The sequence below is a fragment of the Callithrix jacchus genome, chromosome 7, assembly GCF_049354715.1.
Source record: "Callithrix jacchus isolate 240 chromosome 7, calJac240_pri, whole genome shotgun sequence".
In the NCBI taxonomy this organism is placed as follows: Eukaryota; Metazoa; Chordata; class Mammalia; order Primates; family Cebidae; genus Callithrix; species Callithrix jacchus.
Genome location: NC_133508.1, coordinates 63298365 through 63313902, shown reverse-complemented (window position 1 = coordinate 63313902; position 15538 = coordinate 63298365). Strand labels below are relative to the sequence as shown.

At 42.6% G+C, this 15538-nt stretch overlaps 1 non-coding gene and 1 pseudogene across 1 annotated transcript; both read right to left on the bottom strand.

The window, feature by feature from the left end:
* Positions 1-1823: 1823 nt before the first annotated feature.
* LOC100385598 (large ribosomal subunit protein uL14 pseudogene) lies at positions 1824-2302 on the bottom strand (annotated as a pseudogene).
* Positions 2303-8598: 6296 nt separating this feature from the next.
* On the bottom strand, positions 8599-8739 carry LOC118143279 (U4 spliceosomal RNA). Its single transcript, XR_004727515.1, has one exon. It is a non-coding gene; the product is annotated as a U4 spliceosomal RNA (small nuclear RNA).
* Positions 8740-15538: the final 6799 nt, after the last annotated feature.

Sequence of the window (15538 nt, the reverse complement as noted above, 5' to 3'; positions counted from 1 at the left end):
AAAAACTTGTTTTTGGCTGGGTGCAGTGGCTCACACCTGTAATTCCAACAGTTTGGGAGGCAAGGCAGGCAGATCACTTGAGCCCAGGAGCAGGAGACCAGCATGTTTTGTTGTTTTTTTTGTAGCCAACATGGGCAACATGGTGAAACCCTGTCTCTATAAAAAAATTAACAATTAGCCAGTCATGGTGGTGTGCAGCTGTAGTCCCACCTACTCGGGAGGCTGGGGCAGGAGGATTGCTTGAGCCCCAGAGGTTGAGGTTCCAGTGAACTGTGATTGTGCCACTGCACTCCAACTTGGGCAACAGAGTGAGACTCTGTGTCTAAATAAATAATAAATAAATAAATAAATAAATAAATAAATAACAAAACAAAAATAGTATTCTTTGAAATAATTTCTTTTTTTTTTCTTTTTCTGACAAGATCTCACTCTGTTGCCCAGGTTGAAATGCAGTGGTGCAATTCATTGCAACCTCCAGCTCCTGGGTCAACCAATTCTCCCACCTCAGCCTCCCAAGTAGTTGGGACTACAGGTGCATGCCACCATCCTGGGCTATTTATTATTATTATTTTGTAGAGATGGGGTTTTGCCATTTTGCCTAGGCTGGTCTCTGACTCCTGAGTTCAAGTGATCCTCCCTCCTCAGCCTCCCAAAGTGCAGGATTACAGGCATGAGCCACTGTGCCCAGCCAAAATAGTTTCCTTGCCTCCTTCTAGGACACTATTCTTCTGGTGTTCTTCTTGCCTCCTTGGCCACCCTCAGTCATCTTGGTTGGATCCTCCTCTTCCTTGACCAAACTTCTAAACATTTGCTCTGCCTTTTGCTCTTTTCTACCCTATCCATAGTTTGCCCTGGGTGATTCCATCCAGCCCCATACTTTAAATACCATCTATCTGCCATTGACTACCTAATTTATAACACAACCTTACCTCTTTTCTTGAGCTCCTAGTCTCATATATTAAATATGCACATGATAAATCACTGACATATCTAGTGGGCATCTCAAACTACTTAATATACCTAAAACAGAATTTTTTATTTTTCCTCCCGGAACCTCTATCTATCTCAGTCTTCTGAATATTCAAAATTGCTCAAGTCCAGATCCTTCAATGCTTCTTTGATACCTATATCAAATCATCAGCAAGTTTGTTCAGTTTTACTTTTAAAATATAGCTTAAATTCATTCACTTCTTCTTTTTTTTTTTGAGATGGAGTCTCACTCTGTGGCCCACGCTGGAGTGCAGTGGCATGATCTCAGCTCACTGCAACCTCTGCCTTCTGGGTTCAAGTGTTTCTCCTACCTCAGTCTCCCGAGTAGCTGGATTATAAGTGTGAGCCACCACTCCCAGCTAATTTTTGTATTTTTAGTAGAGATGGGGTTTCACCATATTGGCCAAGCTGGCCTTGAACTCCTGCCCTCGTGATCCACCTGACTTGGCCTCTCCCAAAGTTCTGGGATTACAGGTTTGAGCCACCACAACCGGCCCATTTATTTATTTTTAAGATGGAGTCTCACTCTGTTGCCCAGGCCGGGGTGCAGGGGTGTGATCTTGACTCACTGCAATCTCCCCATCCCAGGTTATTCTCATGCCTGTGGAGTAGCTGGGATTACAGGCATGTGCCACTAAGCCAGGCTAATTTTTTTTTTTTTTTTTTTTAGTGTCACTCTGTTGCCCAGGCTGTATTACAATGGCACGATCTCAGCTCACTGCAACCTCCTCCTCCTGGGTTCAAGCCATTCTCTTGCCTCAGACTCCCAAGTAGCTGGGACTACAGGCATGAGCCACCACACCCAGATAATTTTTGTATTTTTTAAAATGGTTTTAAAGATTTTTTTTATTTTTTACAAATAAAGTGGAGAACCATGCAATACTGCCAGCACTGGACGCAATTTGGGACCACAGGTCTGCACACTGCTTTGCTACTGGTCCTGTAATGGTAGAACCTTTCATCTTGCCTTTATTGTTCACTATGACCCCTGCATTATCTTCAGAATAAAGAAACACTCCATCTTTTCTCTGGTATAACTTTTGTTGTTGAACAACCACTGCTGGATGTATCTTTTTTCTGAGCTCCGGTTTGCCTTTCTTGACTGTGGCCATCACCATGTCACTCACACCAGCAGCGGGAAGTCTGTTCAGCCGTCCCTTGATCCCCTTCACAGAGATGATATACACGTTTTTGGCTCCCGTGTTGTCAGCACAGTTGATCACAGCTCCTACCGGAAGACCCAAGGAAATCCGGAATTTCACACCAGAAGACCCACCATGTCCTCGCTTTGACATCTTGAACGCCGGAAAGAAGGAAAAAGCCTAATTTTCATATTTTTAGTAGAGACGAGGTTTAACCATGTTGGCCCTGGTCTCAAACTCCTGACCTCAAGTGATTCACACACCTTGGCCTCCCAAAGTGCTGGGATTACAGGCATGAATCACTGTACCTGGCCTAATTTTTGTATGTTTACTAGAAACAGGTTTTCACCATGTTGGTCAGGCTGGTTTTGAACTCCTGACCTCAAGTGATCTGCCTGCCACAGCCTTCCAAAGTTCTGGGATTACAGGCGTGAGCCATCATGCCCAGTCTTATTCATTCCTTTTTAAGGCTGAATAATATTCCCTTGTATGTATATACTACATGTTATTTATCCATTCATCTGTCGATGGACACTTACTTTGCTTCCACCTTGTGGCTATTATGAATAATATTGTTATGAAATTGGGGCCAGGTGTGGTGGGTCATGCCTATAATTTCAGCACTTTGAAAGGCTGAGGTCAGTGGATTGCTTCAGGCCAGGAGTTCTAGACCAGCCTGGGCAACCTGGTGAAACCCCATCTCTACTAAATATACAAACATTAGCTGGGTGTGGTTGTGGTAGTGCCTGCCTGTAGTCCCATCTACTCAGGATGCTGAGGCATGAGAATCGCTGGAACCCAGGAGGCAGAGGTTGCAGTGAGCTAAGATGCACCAATGCACTCCAGCCTGGGCGACAGAGCAAGACTCTGTCTTGAAAAAAAAAAAAGCTATGAAATTGGTATACAAATATCTGTTCAAGGCCCTCCTTTCAATTCCTGGGGGTATATACACCCCAAAGTGGAAGTGCTGGATCATATGATAATTACATTACATTGGTGCAAAAATAATTGCAGCTTTTGCCACTCCTTTCAATGGCAAAACCGCAATCACTTTTGCACCAACTTTAATATGTTTAATGTTTGAGGAATCACCAAACTTTTCTAGACTGCGGCATCATTTTACATTCCCATTAGTAATATATGAAAGTTCCAATTTCTCCATAACCTTACCGATACTTTTTTTTTTTTTGAAACGTAGTTTCGCTGTTGTTACCCAGGCTGGAGGGCAATGTCACTATCTCAGCTCACTGCAACCTCCGCCTCCTGGGTTCAAGCAATTCTCCTGCCTCAGCCTCCCGAGTAGCTGGGATTACAGGCGTGCACCACCATGCCCAACTAATTATTGTATTTTTAGTAGAGACGGGGTTTCACCATGTTGACTAGGATGGTCTCCATCTCTTGACCTCGTAATCCACCCGCCTCGGCCTCCCAAAGTGCTGGGATTACAGGCTTGAGCCACCGTGCCCGGCCTTACCAATACTTATTATTACCTGTTTTTTTGATTAGAGCCGTTCTAGTGGAGGTGAAGTGATACCTTATTGTGGTTTTGATTTGCATTTTTCTAACATTTACTGATGTTGAGCATCATTGATGCATCTTACTGACCATCTGTATAGCTTCTTTGGAGAAATATCTATTCAAATCCTTCATTCATTTTTTTCGTTGGGTTTCTTTTTCGGTCAGTGAGTTGTAGGAGTTCATCATGTATTCTGAATATCAATCTTTTACCAGATATAGGACACATAAATATGTTCTCCCATTCTGTGGGTCGCCTTTTTACTCTGTTGGCAAGTGTTCTTTGATGCACACAAGTTTTAAATTTTAATATAGTCAAATTTATCTTTTTTTTTATTTTCCTTTTTAAAAATTTATATACAGACAGGGTCTCATTCTGTTGCCCAGGTGGTACAGTGGTGCAATCATAGCTAATTGTAACCTTGAACTCCTGCATACAAACGATCTTCCCTCCTCAGCCTCTCGAGTAGCTAGAACTGCAGGCACGCTCAGAGATGGGATCTGGCTGTTTTGCTGAAGTGGTCTCAAACTACTGGCCTCAGTGATCCTTCTGCCTTGGCCTTCCAAAGCACTGAGATTATAGGCATGAGCCCCATGCCCCAATCCTCAGTTTATCTACTTTTTTCTTTTGTTGTCTGTGCTTTTGGTGTCATATTCAAGAAATCATTGCCAAATCCAGTGTCATGAAGCTTTTCTCCTATGTTTTCTTCTGAGAATTTTCTAATTTTAACTATGACACTAGATCTTTGATCCATTTTGAGTTAATTTTGTATTCAATGTAAAGTATTTTGCATATGGATATCCAATTTTCCCAATACCATTTGTTTAAAAGACTGTTCTTTCCCCCATTAAATGATTTTTTTTTTTTTTGAGACCGGGGTCTCCCTCTGTTGCCGAGGCTGGAGTGTAGTGGCATGATTATGGCTCACCGCAGCCTCAACCTCCCAGGCTCAAGAGATTCTCCCATCTCAGCCTCTTGAACAGCTGAGACCACAGGGCATGTGCCACCATGCCCAGCTAATTTTTGTATTTTTTTCTAGAGATGAGGTCTCATCATGTTGGGTCTTGAACTCCTAGGCTCAGCTTCCCAAAGTGCTGGGATTATAGGCACAAGCCACTGTGCCCAGCTCCATTAAATAATCTTGATACTCTTGTAGAAAATAATTTAATCATATATTTGAGAGCTTATTTTTGGTCTCTCTATTCTGTTCCACTGGTCACATCTGTCTTTATGCAGAACAGACTTAAAGATACCATTTTAAATTATTTGGGTGATCAAATCATTCAGCACTAGAAAAAAATGTAGGAAGATGAGAATTCTCACACATTGCTGGGGGAAATAAAAATTGCTATCTCCTTCTGGAAAGTATTGTGGCAATATCTTTAAAAATGTAACACATAATTTTAATGCAGCAATTTCACTTTTAGGCATATTTTCTATAGTTATAAAAACATCAAGGGAGGAAGGGTAGGCAAAAAATTTTTAAATATCAGTACGTAAGAGTATGCATACAAATATATTTATTGTGACAATTTTTTTTTTCTTTTCTGAGACAGGGTCTCATTCTATTGCCCAAGCTGGAGGGCAGTGGCACCAACATAGCTCACTGTAGCCCTTCTTCTTTTTTTTTTTTTTTCAGAGACAGGGTCTTGCTCTATTGACTAGGCTGGTCTCACTGCTGGCCTCGAGCAATCCCTTCTGCCTCAGCCTCCCAAAGTACTGGGATTATAGGTGTGAGTCACTGTGCCCAGTTTTTTGTGGCATCCTTTGTAGTGGGAAGAGCCTGAACTGGAAAACAGCAAAGTACCTACTCTCTCTCCATCTTTCTCTCCCTGGGGTCACGTGCATTTTAATCTGTTTCTTTTTGTATTTCTTCCTGAACTTGTAGATGGACCAACAATTCCAGCAGGCTGATTCTCTTTGATCTTTACAAATTTTAGTGCTCACTACTGTCTCAAGCTAGAGTTTCTATTTTGTTCACTTATAAATCTACTATTAATATATTGCTTTTTATTTTTATTTTTTGAGAGGGAGTTTCACTCTTGTTCCCCAGGCTGAAGTGCAATGGTGTGATCGTGGCTTACTGCAACCTCTTTCTCCCAGATTCAAGCAATTCTCCTGTCTCAGCCTTCCAAGTAGCTAGGATTACAGGTGCCTGCCACCATGCTCAGCTAATTTTTTGCATTTTTAGTAGAGATGGGGTTTCTCCATGTTGGCCAGGCTTGTCTTGAACTCCTGACCCCAGATAATCCACCTGCTCAGCCTCCTAAAGTGCTGGGATTACAGGCATAAGCACAGTGCCTGGCCAATATATTCCTTTTTAATTTCAGTTTTTATAATTCCAGTTCTCTGCCAAATCTTTTAAGTTTGGCTTTGATCTTGAACACAGTACTCAGTTGTTTATAGTCTGTATCTAGTCATTGAAAAATATAGAATCCCTGTAGGTCTGTTTCTGTTATCTGTTACTTCTCCTGCTTATTTCTGGTATCTTGTCTCCTTGTGTGCCTGGTTGTCTTTTTTTTTTTAAGCTATTTTGATCCTTGTTCCTAGAAACCTGGTCATCCTTGCACTAAACATTGTTTTTGAAAGAAAATTATAGGCCAGCCGCAGTGGCTTGCTTCTGTAATCTCAGCACTTTGGGAGGCCAAGGTGGGCGGATCACTTGAGGCCAGGAGTTTGAGACCATTCTGACCAACATAGTGACACTCCAACTCTACTGAAAATACAAAAACTAGTCGGGTGTGGTGCACATGCCTGTAATCCCAGATACTCAGGAGGCTGAGGCAGGAGAATCATTTGAACTCAGGAGGCAAAAATTGCAGTAAACTGAGATTGTGCCACTGTGCTCCAGCCTGAATGACTATGTCTCAAAAACAAACAAACAAGAAAGAAGGAAAGGAAGGAAGGAAGGGAGGGAGGGAGGGAGGGAGGGAGGGAGGGAGGGAGGGAGGGTAGGTGGAAGGGAGGGAAAGAAAATTACAGAAACAATTTGAGGCCTAGGATAATGTTATTTTTCCTTCAAAGTGGATTTTGGTTTTACTCTTGCCACTAGCAATTAGGGGCAAACCTAATATAAGTTCAGGCTTCGAGATTTTTCTGGACCCCTTAGATGATTTGATGTTAGTCTGCAGTCTATATGAGAGTTACTTTACTTGTGTTCCCTTATACCTACAAGGTGGGATTTTAAAGTCCTAGGCCAAATCCAAGGGTGATATAGAAGAGCTGCCACCCTTTATTAGTCCTAGACTCCAACTTTTGTCCCCATGGGCTCTGAAGGCTGCCAAAAATACATCTTAGCTTTCTAATACTTGTTCTGCATCAGCAAATGCCTCAGACAAAGCATCATGAATGCCAGGCTCCTCACTCCAAATTCCTTACCAATCCAAAATCTTGGTCCAGTTAATTCCTCACTATTTTGTTAGTTCTGATATTCTTTTAGAGGATGTATTTTGTTTTTCATCCAGCTTCATTCGCTGTATTCAGTAGGAGGACTGACTGAAATTACATTGTATGCCATTAACAATAATGAAAGTCTATACAGTTTATTCCTGAAAGATAAAAATCTTGGCCGAGGTGGGCGGACCATGAGGTCAGGAGATCGAGACCATCCTGGCTAATATGGTGAAACCCTGTCTGTACTAAAAATACAAAAAATTAGGTGGGCATGATGCACATGCCTGTAGTCCCAGCTACTCGGAGGCTGAGGCAGGAGAATCACTTGAACCAGGGAGGTGGAGGTTGCAGTGAGCCGAGATCGCACCACTGCATTCCAGCCTAGGTGACACAGTGAAACTCCGTCTCAAAAAAAAAAAAATCTCATTAGCTCTATCTAGTCAAGGCCCCATTTCTGATCTTGTGGCCAAGTGTACAGGGCCATTCCATATGTAGGGTATCCATTACGTATTGGCTTTGGGAAGGGCAGGTTGCTAAGAAGCGAATAGGAGAAATGACTGGCATCTTTAATACACCAAATTTTATTCTCTTCTCTAAATATACCCTCCTATATCATATCCCAGTGGTTTTTCATAGGCTACCTCTCAGTCAGAATTTCTTTCCATCTTGTTCACCAGGTAAACTCTTATTCCTTTTTGAAGACTTAGCTCCAGTATTGCGATTTCATCTCAAAAACAAACAGGGCTGGGCATGGTGGCTCATGCCTGTAATCCCAGCACTTTGGGAGGCCAAAGCAGGCAGATCACCTGAGGTCAGGAGTTCAAGACCAGTCTGACTAACTTGGAGAAACTGTGTCTCTACTAAAAATACAAAATTAGCTGGGCATGATGGTGTATGCCTGTAACCCCAGCTACTTGGGAGGCTGAGGTACACTTTTCCCATCTCCCTCTCCATCCCAACAAATTCCTATTTTTTTCTTCCCACACTGTTATCCCTTCTTTTCTTTTCTTTTTTTTCTTTTTTTTTTTTTTGAGACAGAATCTTGCTCTGTCACCCAGGTTGGAGTGCAGTATTGTGATCTCAGCTCACTGCAACTTCCATCTCCCGGGCTCAAGAGATTCTCCTGCCTCAGCTTCTTGAGTAGCTGGGACTACAGGCATGCACCATCATGCCCAGCTAAATTTTGTGTATTTAGTAAAGACCGGATTTTACCATGTTGGCCTGGCTGGTCTTGAACTCCTGACCTCAGGTGATCTACCTGCCTTAGTGTCCCAAAGTGCTGGGATTACAGGTGTGAGCCACCATGCCTGGCCTTCCCTTCTAACTTATATTTTCTTCCATACAAGTAATATTTATTATTATGCTTATTTTTTTTTCTTTTTGTTTTTTCCTTTTTGTGGAGAATGGGGGCTCACTATATTGCCCAGGCAGGTCTTGAACTCCTGGGCTCAAGCTATCCTCCTGCCTCTGCCTCCCTAAGAGCTGGGATTACAGGTGTGTGCCAGAGTGCCTGGCTATTATTATTATTATTATTATTATTATTATTTTATGATTCAGTCCCCGTAGAGACTGCCAAAAATTGCCAAGGCCAACTATATTTCAAGTCGTCATGGCAGGGTATTGGGAAAAGTTTTCAATTAGCAATAATCGCACCTCAGATAAACCTCATTGGCTGCGATACTGCCGGTGTGCAAAGCTTATTATTATGTGATTATTGAGACAGAGTCCTGCTCTATTGCCCAGGATGGAGCGCAGTAGTGTGATTTCTGCTCACTGCAAACTCTGCCTCCTGGGTTCAAGCAACTCTCCTGCCTCAGCCACCCCAATACCCTGTTTTACAGACACCCACTCCCATGCCTTGCTAATTTTTGTATTTTTTTGTAGGGATGGGGTTTCACTATGTTGGCCAGATTGGTCTTGAACTCCTGACCTCAAGTGATCCACCTGACTCAGTCTCCCAAAGTTCTGGAATTACAGGCGTGAGCTACTGCGCCCAGCCTAAAGAACATTTATTGATCACACTACTGGTTAAGTGCTGCCAAAGAAACACACAACTTTTTATCTACATAGTTCTATAATTCATATGAAAATCAGAGACCTTGAACATACATCAAGTTTAATAAGGAATCAAAGCAATTGCTAACAAATTCAGAGCATTCCTTTGGGACCCCTTCAACCAGTTCTAACAGTTGCACTCCAAGGGAGAGATGGCAAATTGTTGTGATTACCAAGAAGCCACCTTTGAGAAAGATTAAAGGGCAGTGTGGCCAGATAGGCCGTCAGCAATACTTTTCATCAGAATAAGGGAAACAGAATGCATCTGTTTAACCATACTCCCAAAAAAGTGGAGACTAGGAAGAAAAACAGAGAGAAAGCCAATAGTGGTGGCAGCTCTCTCGGGGGAACCAAAAGAGATGAAGTGTGACCAATTGTACAAAGCTGGAAAGATACAGAAAAAATTGCCATTGAGTGGTTGCTTCAGCTCTTTTAATTTTTTTGTGTGTAACATGTTTAGACTGTTTTATTTGCTTTCTGGGGTGTCAAATTTGAGGGCTCCCAGAGCCCAGCCCCAAGCAGAGTCTGGCAGATCCTTCTCCGCCTGAGGGTCCCGGACATGGAGGTTTGAGACAAGGCACTGGCTGGAGCTCTGGAAGTCAGGCAGAAGCCACCCTGAAGCTAGGGGTCTCAAGTCTGCCTTCAGGGACACAAAATGCATTCATTTTGGCAGGATTGGTTTTTTTGCTTTGGGACGAGGTCAGGGTCTGAGTTCTGAGTCCTCCCAGCTCTCCTTGTCTTGCAATGTGCTCTTCAGATGCTGCTGGCATTTCTGCAACTCCCAGAACCTGGATACATACGGATCAGAGTGCTTGGCTGAGGCAGGAATCCCGGAAGTTTCTCCCTGGGCAGAGGCAGGGAGCCCCTCTCCAGGATACCCCTGAAAACATCAGTAATATCAGCAGCATCTGAGAGCAACGCCATGGCACAGATCCTGGCCCAGGCATGGCTGGTGCTGGCTGCTGTCTAGTTGCTTCCACTCTAATGTGAATATATCCACTATCTCTAGAGAAGCATCAGTAACCTAAAACTGAAGGAGAAACAAAATAAAAACAATAACAGAGTTTTACTCAAAGAATAAATCACAAAATGGATTTACTTTTTTCCTAAAATATGCTTATTTAGCAATGGCGAGAAACTTCCATTGTTGCATAAGTACTAATTTAAACCATTTCTTTCATCCTTTGAAAGGCTTCTTTTTCACTAGTTGTTGCTGCCCTTATCTCCCAGAAACATTAGTGACAAACCTTGTGACTTTAGTATAATTTCCCAAGGTCTATGTGGGAATTTTCAGTGTATTGAGTTCAAGAAACTCACCTGCTCCAACCCAATATTTGTAACAAACTATAGAAATGACCTCTGACGCTGGGTGCAGTGGCTCACTTCTGTCATCCCAGCAGTTTGGGAGGCGGAGGCGGGCAGATCACTTCAGGTCAGGAGTTCAAGCTGACCAGCCTGGCCAACGTGGTGAAACCCCATCTCTACTAAAAATACAAAAATTAGCCAGGCGTGGTTGTGGGTGCCTGTAATCTCAGCTACTCAGGAGGCTGAGGCAGGAGAATCACTTGAACCTGGGAGGCAGAGGTTGCAGTGAGCCAAGATTGCACCATTGTACTCCAGCCTGGGCAACAAGAGTGAAATTCCATCTCAAAAAAGAAAAGCTATATATGTATTGTGTGGTTTTTTTGTTGTTGTTGTTGTTTTGCTTTTTCTTAGAGTCTCGTTCTGTTGCCTAGGGTGGAGTGAAGTGGTGCAATCTCAGCTCACTGCAACTTTTGCCTCTGGGGCTAAATGATTCTCTTGCCTCAGCCTCCCAAATAGCTAGGATTATGGGCGCCAGCCACCACACCCAGCTAATTTTTTGTATTTTTAGTAGAGACAGGGTTTCACCATGTTGGCTAAGCTGACCTCAAACTCCTGATCTCCAGTGATCCACCCACCTCAGCCTTTCAAAGTGCTGAGATTACAGGCTTGAGACACTGTGCCCAGCCCATATGTGTGTTTTAAATATGCATATATTTTACCCTGTTTACTATGTATGTACACACACATATATGCTTTGCCTAAATTTAGCAATTGTTAACATTAATATTTTGCTTAGGTAAATGTTAACAATTGTTAAATTTAGGTAAAGCATATATGGGATGGTCATATTAGTCTTTCCATTTTTATATATAATTCAAATTGATAAAATAAGTACATTAATAAAAAGTTTGGAAAAAGAATGAAAGAGTAGACCAGACATGGTGGCTTATGCCTGTAATCCCAGCACTTGGGGAGGTTGAGGCAGGCAAATTACGAGGTCAGGAGTTCAAGACCAGCCTGACCAACATGGTGAAACCCCATCTCTACTAATGAAGTGAAATGAATTTTTCAAATGAAGTGAAAGCAATTTTTCACAGGTAAATCTGTGAAAAATAAATACTGTGAATAAATACTGTATTTACACACAAATAAACTGTGAAACCCCGTCTCTACTAAAAATACAGAAAAATTAGTCGGGTGTGGTGACAAGTGCCTGTAATCCTAACTGCTCAGGAGGCTGAGGCAGGAGAGAATTGTTTGAAACCGGGAGGCAGAGGTTGCAGTGAGCCAAGATCACATCATTGCACTCCAGCCTAGGGAACAAGAGCAAAACTCCATCTCAAAAAAAACAAAAAACAAAAATCAAAGTAATAGAGTTTTTTTCTTCTTATTATTTTTCCCCCCCATTGAGGAACCCAAAAAGTGGTTTTTCTTTAATTCCTTTTTTTTCTTTTTTTGAGATGGAGTGTCGTTCTGTCACCTCGGGGCTGGAGTGCAGTGGTGAGATCTTGGCTCACTGCAACCTGCGCTTCCCAGGTTCAAGCGATTCTACTGCCTCAGTCTCTGGAGTAGCTGGGATTACAGCCACACGCTACCATGCCTGGCTAATTTTTGTATTTTTAGTAGAGACAGGGTTTCCCCATGTTGGTCAGGCTGGCCTCGAACTCCTGACCTCATGATCTGCCCACCTCGGCCTCCCAAAGTGCTGGATTACAGGTGTGAGTCACCTCGCCCAGCAGTAATAGTGTTTTTAAGATAATGTAAAGATTGACCAGGTGTAGTGGCTCAAGCCTGTAATCCCAGCACTTTAGGAGGCCGAGGCGGGCGGATCACCTGAGGTCAGGAGTTTGCGACCAGCCTGACCAACATGGGGAAACGCTGTCTCTACTAAAAATACAAAATTAGCTGGTTGTGGTGGTACATCCCTATAGTCCCAGCTACTTGGGAGGTTAAGACAGGAGAATTGATTGAACCCGGTAGGCAGAGGCTGCCGGGAGCCGAGATTGTGCCATTGCACTCCAGCCTGGGCAACAAGAGTGAAACTCTGTCTTAAAAAATAATAATAATGTAAATATTACAAGCAAGCAGTAATCAGACAAAATTAATTCAAAGCCCTAGTTGAACTCTTTGCTTTCAAAGTTGAAAATGGAGTGAAAGCAATTTTTCACAAGTAAATCAGTAAAATAAATACTGTGGAAATGAGGAAAACATAGACTAACCAGTTCAATTCTGTAATAATATGTGACCAAATGGTGTCTGTGCAAATGACAAATCACAAAATAAACCAACTGAAGAGTAATTTTCAAATATACTTTTGGTTTTTAGTTGCAAAGATGCTGGTCTGCATTCATATGCATTGCTAATTTAAGAAAGAGGGCTGGGGCTGGGGGCAGTGGCTCACACCTGTAATCCCAGCACTTTGGGAAGCTGAGGTGGGCGGATCACCTGATATCGGGAGTTCGAGACCAGCCTGACCAACAAGGAGAAACTCCGTCTACTAAAAATACAAAATTAGCAGGGTGTGGTGGCACATGCCTTTAATCCCAGCTACTTGGGAGGCTGAGGCAGGAGAATCACTTGAACCTGGGAGGTGGAGGTTGCGGTGAGCTGAGATTGGGATGATACTGGATCAGGAGCTGATGGGTGGCATTGGGAAAACCATGATGCAGAGTAGAGGCACCTTTGATACATTCATGACAAGGAGATGGGCTAAGGATGCCAGTCACAGTTGTCCACGACATCTGTACCTGCCCATCAATCCCAGACTGTTATTATAATAAACAAAATCTTTGAGTTAAAAAATGGACACATAAAAAATATTGATGCCATGAACATTCATGTACAACTTTTTGTGTAAATGTTAATTTATACAGAAATTTTCATCAGTGTACTAATCATGTATTAATTAATTTATCAAGATATTAATTAATACAGAAGTAGTTGAATGTGGTCAGCATCATGTAGTAGATTTTTGTTGGTTTTGACTGCACAGTAGTCTTTCTCTTTCCTCTTAGAAAGGGGATCCATATTCTCTTACGTGTAACCACATAAGGAAGCTGACTCCACTCTTACATCCACGGGTAATTTGGCTTAAGCCCAGCACATGGTTATCCCCACAGACACTGACGAGATCATGATGAACAGGTGACCTTAATTCAGGTCAGTGAGATGTAAAAAGATCTTTGTTGGGGCTTCTGGAAAGGATACTTTCTTGTTATTCTGAAGGAGCTTCCTTGAGAGAGATTCTCTTCCTATTAGAGGTAAAGGAAACACAGATAGCCCTCCTAGAAGCTTCGGTAATCATACTAACATCACAAAAAAACAAATTTAGGTGCCAGGCGCAGTGGCTCACACCTGTAATCCCAGCACTTTGGGAGGCCAAGGCAGGTGGATCACCTGAGGTCAGGAGTTCGAAACCAGCCTGGCCAACATGGCATAAACCCCGTCTCTACTAAAAATACAAAAATTTGGCGGGCGCCAGTGGTGGGCACCTGTAATACCAGCTACTTGGGACACTGAGGCAGGAGAATCACTTGAACCTGGGAGGCTGAGATTGCAGTGGGCTGAGGTTGTGCCATTGCACTCCAGCCTGTGGGACAGAGCAAGACTCTGTCTCAAAAAAAAATGAACAAATTTAGGAATATCAACTATTTCAGAAGGAAAGCCAGGTCGTTGGTAACATCACTGAGCCTTAACACTGAAGACAAAGCTTGCCTAAATTTTCGGCTAATCACTAAATTCCCTTAATTGTTTAAGATGGTTCAAGATATTTTTCTGTTGCTTGCAATAAAAATATTACACCACAATATTAACAAAAACTAATTTTTTTTTAGACAGTCTCGCTCTGTCATGTAGGCTAGAGTGCAGTGGCATGCTTGTGGCTCACTGTAGTCTCAACCTCATGGGCTCAAGCAATCCTCCCACCTCAGCTTCCCCAGTAGTTGGGACCACAGGTACATGCCACTATGCTCTGCTAATTTTTAAATTTATATATATGTATTTTTTTTCTTTTTCGTAGGGACAAGGTTGCCCAGGTTGGTCTCAAACTCCTGGGCTCAAGAGACTTTCCCACCTTGGCCTCCCAAAGTGCTGGGATTTCATGTGTGAGCCAACATGCCTGATCAGAAACCATTATTTTTATGACATTTTATAATATAACTCTGAGCTATGTGAATTCAGTAGTAGACACATTGGATTCTGCCTCTGGGAGTCATGAAAGAATTCATGCTGGCATGATGGCTCACACCCGTAATCCTAGCACTTTGGGAGGCTGAGGCAAGTGGATCATCTGAGGTCAGGAGTTTGAAACCAGCCTGGCCAACATGGTGAAACCCTGTCTCTACTAAAAATACAAAAAAACTAGCCGGGTGTGGTGGTGGGCACCTGTAATCCCAGCTACTCAGGAGGCTGAGGCAGGAGAATTGCTTGTACACAGGAGACGGATGTTGCAGTGAGCCAAGAGAGCACCACTGCACTTCAGCCTGGGTGACAGAGCCAGATTCCATCGAGAGAGAGAGAGAGAGAGAGAGAGAGAGAGAAGGAAGGAAGGAGAAAGAAAGAAAAGTATTTACTAAGTTCAATAAGCTAAACAAAATTAGGCTGATTTTTTTTACTGTAGACCTCTGAGAGCCTTTATTATATTAATGTGAATTATGAATATATCCAAGAGAGGGATATAATATACAGTGTTTACTAAACTTACTTCATCCTGAACACCTAGCATTATCTCAAGGAATATGGTTGGCTCAGAAAACACTGGCATGTAGAAGGTTAACAGACGGCTGGAAGAGAAGAACAAGGTCATTCTGGCCAACTTACTAAGAACTTTTATGAAGATGAAAGCATTCAAAACAATTTAACAGATTGGTAAATCCTAAACAAGTAGAATGGATCTAGGTCAGTTTTGTTGTTGTTGTTGTTAAAAATATTTATTAAGCCAGGCACGGCGGCTCACATCTGTAATCCCAGCACTTTGTGAAGCTGAGATGAGTGGATCACTTGAGCTCTTCAGTTGGAGACCAGCCTGGGCAACATGATAAAACCTCGTCTCTACAAAAAATAGAAAAATTAGCTAGGCGTTGGTGACTTGCACCTGTAGTGCCACCTACCAAGGAGTCTGAGACTGGAGAATTGCTTA